Source organism: Mizuhopecten yessoensis, unplaced genomic scaffold (genome assembly GCF_002113885.1).
Source record: "Mizuhopecten yessoensis strain PY_sf001 unplaced genomic scaffold, ASM211388v2 scaffold83, whole genome shotgun sequence".
NCBI lineage: Eukaryota > Metazoa > Mollusca > Bivalvia > Pectinida > Pectinidae > Mizuhopecten > Mizuhopecten yessoensis.
The window spans coordinates 227,740-235,979 of record NW_018403369.1 but is presented as its reverse complement, the minus strand read 5'-3'; positions in this window follow the sequence as shown (position 1 = coordinate 235,979).

Sequence of the window (8,240 nt, the reverse complement as noted above, 5' to 3'; positions counted from 1 at the left end):
AGTACGATATGTACACAGTCACCTTCATCAGACAAACTGTTATCATACATAACGCTGAACCTTAAGTTACCTTTTGCAGACATTTTACTGCCCTTTCAATGTTTTCCGTTTAAATACATGTATGCCGTGGGGACAAACATTCACTCTTGGATATGACTCGAAAGTCAAGTACACTGCCGTTATTTGTGGATGAACGTTTTTGTTTCAGAAACACAAAACTTCCTCTTCAGTTCGTTTTATATATTTTCAACGTAATCGGAATGCTTCCTGAACTTGAAAAAACTCATATAAGGAGTAACATAATACGAAATCACAATATATTGTTTGTGCCCTTTGTAAAACATGACTGATTATTTCTAATATTTTGTACACTTTAACACAATAAATGATATTGTAAATAATAAATTATCGTTTTACTTTTAACTATTTTTTCTACAAATCACGACTGATTTATGCAGAGAGGAAATTAAACAAGGGTTGCGTTATTATTTGCATCTGTGAGTGGGCCTATTGTTTTGAGCAGGGACATTCAGAATGTAGTTTTGACCAGTTGACAAATAGATTCGAGGGAGACAATTTGTCTGAAAGTACATTTACTGCTGATTAACCCCCTGCAGAACTGGGGATTTGCTTTGCGCCCTCTACTTAGGGACACAAAAGCCACCAAAATAAATCTGCTGCACCCATTGCAACATTTGGTATCTTTATCTTTCTTTCTACTTCTAACTACCTTTCATTTCCTAGCGCCTAGCTTGGCAATACCTCACTTCTGGCTTTAATGTTGAGCGTTCGCCCAGTAAAGGAAGGCAATGGGTTCTGTACCCAGGCCGGGACATACCAAATACCTTAAACATGGTAATTGTCATTCCACGCTTAACGTTCAGCATTGAGGGTAATGGCAACAACAGGTTCACCCGTTGTCAATATAATGTGACCAGGCAAAATGCTGTGCTTGGTGCCTTTGGCATGGTGTTTCAGTGAGATAGCATACATATGTGGAGGCACGTCCTCAAATGACCTTAGATGTTAAAAAATTGACGCAATCGGATAGAAAATTGCCAAGCGGAATAAAAGCTTTATGTAAATACGGAAACTGCATATGAAATATAACGCCTCATCAATCGTGACGCAATTGATCATGAGTTATACCTACAATGCGACACTATAAAACTAGGGCTATGCGCTCATCCCATCCACCTTATTTCACAATTGACATATTGATGTGATATTGACCTAAAGGTACGAACCTAAAAATGCGGAATGGAGACAGGACACACGATATAGTCACTTTAGCTTACTGGATAAGGTTTTAGACAATACTGTTGAGGTGTTAGAAAGAATACGTACAGATGCATTCACACACTTTTAGAGGATTGACATGCATGTCGTTATGTATTCATTTCTTGTGCACTGCAGTCCTACACTCCCTGTCAACACGACGGCATTTTTTGACAGCTGGTCAAGGAAAAGAGAATTTTATGAAATATAAAACAAAGCAATTGTACATTAACAAATATATACACCATGTAATAGTGCAGTTAAATAAATATAAGTCGTATATTAAAAAGAAGCAAACAAATGAAGACCTCCTGAGCAGGTTGACCATTTGAATAAGGTCTATATTGTCAAACGCACGAAAAAGACTATAATAGTCTTCGACTTCGATGATAAGCCTTTGGACTCGAAAGTGAAAACTATATACACTTTTCCAACTTAATTCAGTAAAATGTACTAAAGGACGTCACTGAAAAAATCTTATCTCTTTAGCAAGATGTGATGTCATTTAAAAAGGTTAACTTAAAGTTGCTTAATTATGTAAGTTTCGGTCTTGAGATACATGTATATTGTTTTCATAAGGGATATCAATATAAGTGTCCTTTTCTAAATGTTTTAAATCATTTTGATGATATATATCATAAAACAGTTTGATTATGCAATTTTCCGAAAAAACACACAAGCCTTAAAAGTAAAGAATATTTACTTTTTTTAATTTCATATGACAAATAACGTGTTATTTACAATAAAGTATTGGGAGATTATTCGGACNCCCCCAGCACAATTTTCTAAGGCGTTAATTAGTTGTGATACTCCTACCTTTTGCATTTATATGCGTTAATAAAAGGCTTAAGCAACGTTTACGTTACTACATAAGCAACGAAAGAGGTATCTCAACGAATGCATGAGAATAAATAATATGTTACACAGATATTTGTATATACCGAGGTTCTTCCTTTTTCTTAATTGGGCACAATTATACAAATGATATACACTTTTTACTCTTTCTTCATTTATTATTTAGCTAGAACGTTTCTGATTTTTGAAATTCATCTATTTAGGGGTGTTTATGCACATTTTCTTCTAATTCAACAGTAGCTTAGAACGAATATCTTTTTGGCCCAGAATATCAGCGATGAGTCATAGAAGAACACAACAGCTGTATGGTGCAGTGTAAGACCACTTAAGATAATTCAGTTAAAAACAGTTATTTCCTATTAAAGCGTACAGCTCTTGTATCCAAGGTGGGAAGGTCTACTGCTGTATTTATATATATGTTTTCGTTCATTCAGAACCGCATATTTTTAAAATCCACAACTGCCAATTTTCAAACAACATGATATTTTTCTCTCAGTATATGGTTTGCATTCTGAGCTTCATGGCATGGACCCCGGGGAAGGGGAGATTAATCACTTAAATATGTCAACTGAGTAGCATTGTCTGGCATAACGCCCGGTAAAACCTCTCGTCACCACTACAGTTGATATCGATCGCATAAAACACAATTCGTACGTTTTAGCCTTATTTGTGAATATAGTACCGTATATATAGCGACAGTGGCTATTAACACAACTCCATCGTTGGGAGAGAGACAGAAGTTATATCATCTACTGTTTGTACCTGTTGTCCACTGAAAGGATGGACCTGGTCACCTTGAACTTGAGAGGCACCACCTTTTTGTTCGATACAACATGTATTGGTGACAAGGTCAGTGACGACTCGCCATTGCTACATCTTGATGAAACCTCCGAGTACTTTCTGCCTATGCGTGATGAGTTCTATTTTAACAAGAATGCTGACGTTTTTGACTGTGTGCTGGAGTACTTGTCCAGTGGCAGTGTACACATACCCAGAAATGTGTGCACGGTCGTAGTCACGGCTGATCTGGAATTTTGGGGTGTGCCCGAGGGTAAAGTTGATCTCTGTTGCTGGAAAACATTTTACCAAACCGACGAGGATGTTGCTGGTATCAAGACTCTTTTGAAGCACATGCCCTGTGATATAACTCAGACCGATACCAGTCATGGATCACTAACCGGGTTAGACGTCAACAGCAATGCATGTTCGACACTGAAAGTGACCATTAGCAACTTATATAACCGTGCTTATATTTCTGGCAAGGTATGTATACGCTGCGGTAGTCATGGTTGTGGTATCAAATATATGCATTTATGAGATTTCTATAAAGGTAAAAAATGCAAAACAAAATTAAAAAAAAGGTCTTAAATAGCGTTTTGCCTGTATGACTTTGTGAGTGGCCAACCTTAATAAAACAGTATTGTGAGGTGTTCATTTTAGAACACACTAGCACCCTTAACATAGGCAAAACGACATGTACATATGTTTTCGGACGTCTCATATTGCAAAAGTACATTTCCGTACAGATATATTTATCGAGGGCTTTAGGCTCAGGGAAAATGTTCATCACGCAATAAACAATTAAATTGGAGACGCCAGATGCACAAATATCATTCTAAAACCACAACTAATGTTTTATACATGTACCCTTTTTTTGTTTCCGGCACAACATTAATCATAATTGAAGTCGAACAGCAACGACGGACGAAACGGCGCGTTAATATAGTGTAAAAAGACAATGAAATGTTTAGAACCCATGTGTTACAATTGATCAGTTTTGTCAGTGGCAATAGCCGGTAAGTTCAAGCTGAACGTGGAGTTCAAGCTGCTTGGGTAATATAACATCTTGTTTCATCTTAATGTGAAGAACAGGACCCGGTATGCGTGTCCGTAAAGTTGGTTATAATGGCTACATCACCAGTAGGGTGAAACTGTACTTGTATTGAAGTGGTTTGCTATTCACATGTCGACAACTAGATTCTCTACTTGTCATGAAGAGTGAAAAGAAATAATTGATATTTAATAATTATAGTTAAGGTGTATTTTGAGTCCTTTTTGATGCTTTGAAAACGTTAGTTTCTACCAATATTCATTAAAAGCTCAAAATAATAATCATTTTGTCAAATTGAGTGTTTGAGTGTTTATGAGAATTTATCTGGATGAATCCATTGCATTTTCCATTGGCGTAATTTTAAGTTAAAGAATTTTCCTAAGGCAATGAACGTGAACGGAACTTGAAATAGCAAACTAATAGTGGTTAAAGGAATTTACCAAAAGAAATTATCGTCAATTAAAGTCGTTGAACGTTACACTAAAAGTATTTCAATGAATTGGTCGACTTATTGTAAATCAAAGTACATGCAACTTGAGGTAATTCAGCTTATCAATCAACTTAAAGATCTATAACTGATCGGTAAACTTACTTTAACTGACCGTCTAAGTATTAATATTTGATTTCATAATTGCCAAGTCTGATTGCATAGTTGAGGTACTCTGGCATCTGAATACTTCTATCCTTATCTTAATCATAACGTGTTTGTCTCACCTTCATCATTGTAACGGACACATTTTGTGTTTCAGTAAAGCACAAGAAATAGAATTATGCAACATTTTGACAAGATTTGACAAATCTTACTGCAAATCAATGATTCTAAGAGCAAGGCTTATATTACGTCACATTACGGGTAACGTTTTCGTGCGTTAAACAAAAGGATCATTTTATATTGCAGGTATGGTATGGAATACAACGTATGGCTATTCTACTGTCTATCGCCTACTGTGTAGTAGTATCTATACCCGTGTTCCGAATACATGTAAAAGACCCCGCCCCTTACCCCTACGCCATAACATCCACCAAGATGAGGACATTCTGGTTTTCACGAGGACATACCGCTTTGGTCATCATGGATGCAGTTTGTAACTTATCTCTCATGCTCGACTGGATGTTCCGATTTAGTTTAGCGGAAAACAAAAAAACGTTTATGAAATCCTTTTTGAACATTGTGGAGCTGTGTGCTTGGGTTACAAGTTGGTTAATGGTATACACCGAACTCGATAGGTCGGCAATACAGATTCCGGTAACCGGCGATGATGCAATTGGACAATTTGTAACGCTCTGTTGGTTTATGGTCGGAGGTGGTGTGTTATCTGTACGGGTGCTGAGGATATTTCGATTGATCGTTGGTAACTGTGGAGTGAAAATCCTGCTTCTGTCATTGAAATCGAGCGCTAGAGAGCTGATGCTGCTTGCCACTTCCTTCTCCTGTATGGTCATCGTATTCGCCTTGATGTTATACATGGCCGAAATTACTACTTCGTCGAGTCACTCATGTCCGAATGCCTTAGTCGGCATATGGTGGGCTATCGTCACTATGACAACCGTGGGATATGGAGACTATTTCCCGACAACACCTCAGGGTTTTGTTGTCGGGATCATGTGTGCTGCCTCCGGGATTCTGCTTCTTGCTCTTCCAGTTGCGGTGACCTCATCCAATTTCAATGATATCTATAATTTTAATAAATACAGAGAAAGACATATAAAGCGCAAGTCAGCGAGCATCAACAGCAAGGAGGAAAGCATTTCGTCATGCTAAAGTAAAAATGAATAGACGTACGCTGATATACCTGTATGTTTCTTATTGCTATGAGTGTGTCTGATTGAGGTACTATACATATTTGTACATGTATTTATTTAAATAACACACACATATATTGCCATCATACAACCTGTTATTCCAACGCTGCATGCTGATCTTTGCAGCAACGACATATCGATCTACATTGTCAGGAAATTGGGTTTGAAAATATACGCTCCGACGTATCGATTTGTAACACCCAAGTCTCGAAAATTACCGTATTTTCGAGTCAGGTAATTTAGCGACCATAACATTTAACACATGGAAACGTTCTAAAGACAAACATGGAATCATGATGTGTTCGTGATTAAACTTGTATTAATTTCAGCTGTCAAAATACGTATCTTAATCAGTATATATTCTTGATGTCAACTATGCAAATCTTAGCAAATTAATATTAAAAGAATAATGTCAATATATCTTTAACATAGTTAATGTTGTCAAAGACATTGTTTACGTTTTCTCTCGAGTATTAAGGTATGTGCTATCGATGTGTTTCTTACTCTCTAGATAAACTAACTACGAATCAAAACGACGCAAATCTGCCACAACAACCAATTACAACTGGGTCGGCTCCTATGTCCTAAGTGGGTACATTTTCAGAAACGGGGGTATACTTTTTGGAAGTGAACTCTACCTTTTAATAAAGTATTTATTTGCATATTTTGCTCGAAATGTATATCTTGTTGTTGCTGAACTGGTCATAAAATTGAAGAATGTTATCAAATACCAAGGAATAACGAATGTTTTAACTTTCATTCATTTTCTTTTTTACTAAATCATGTACACAAAGTGTTTGTCGCTTGATAGTGATACTCTAAACTGAGTTCTATATACATAGCTTCAGTTGGAATAAAGCCTCTACATTATTATAAATTCATCATGGAAACCATTGGGGTGGTAAGACCATTTTTGGTGCAGCATTTCCACCGTCTTACCAAGTTTTGGCATGTTAGAACTTGATAAAAAAAACTCGAAATGTATCAGATGCTACACGTAGAATGGTACAGCCATCTTTGGTTTGCGATCAGCGTAACTACGATGCGAGAATTTCCACATCAACTACTTTTCCACTTCTCTAAAAATGATATTCAAAGCTAAAATGTGTACTTAATAATATGTCATCTTACAAAGCCTAGTTACGTCATAGTTGTTATTGGTCCGTACCTCCTTAAATGTGTACTTTTAACAAGGCCCCATTGTATCGTTTGTGCAGGATTGAATCCTGGTGGCACATGCAGCAGGTGTGGTAGTTTTAACCAGAGTTAAATATACATGAATAGATTTTGTTAAACTGTTTAATATTGTTCGCAGGAATTTTTTAAATATATGTCTGCTTCTGAAATAGAATGAAATGAATGAACAGTTGGACAGGTACCGTCTCGGCTAATCACCACTGCTCTGAAAACAAATGTATTGTTTTCTATGGAATTACAATTATGGGTATTTTTTAAGAGTCATTGTAAGAAGAGATCCATGTTTTTCCAAATGATTTGGATACAGAATGTATATTTGCGTTTGCCTATATATAATCTCTAGAATCCGGATATTCGGCTTATTATCTTATCTCTTTATAATGGACGGTTGGAGTAATAGATGACAATATAAAATATCATTTTGCACTAAGAGTGAATGTTTGCCATTCTATTTTTCATTTAAATATTTTTTCTTGCTAATGTATTTTGTTGACAAGGATATTATGGTTGTTTTGTGATCTATAGGAGACTGGTAAAGGTTTGCGCTAGTTTTCTCAGCGACTGATACTGCAACCTCGATACTCCAGAGGTTACGCTTACTTACCTGTACAGACAGTGTAAGTGAGCGTAACCCCCGGAGAATTTGTTTTTGGCAAGATCGACTTCCGACCCAATTTACCGTAAATTATTTATACAAAAAACCTGTTGAATAATTGATTATGTTTGTATGTTCACATGAGGGATATTAACACCTTGACAGTGATGCCATTGAAATATATCTACGTTAATACCAAAAGGTCAGGCGCGAACAACATAAATGTCGGTCGGCAGCTCGGTAACACATCACGGTGAGATTATAAAGGAAGGCCAACAAAGACGAGACAGTTTGCTTAAATGCTTGGTCCAGGCCAGTTTGCACTGCTGTATAACGCTAACATTTCACTGGACAGCAAGTGACAGTTTGTGAAGAGTTTTTACTATGTGCCGTATTGTTTGTTTATCGACTGATTGATCATGCTTCTGATTACAAATGTATGCACACATTTATACGCAATTCTTCACATTCTCCACTGCCTTTCTATTTATATGAGATTTGGAATAACAAATATTGGCACACTTGAGGAGACAGATATTTCTGACACCACTAAAACACTTTTGCATGGAATGTACACAAGATATGTCTTAAAAGACACTGTATTTTGTAGTGTTTGTGCAAATCAAATTGAAAAAGCAGTGTTATCATGATAAAATCAATTGAGGTCATAGTCATACTTCT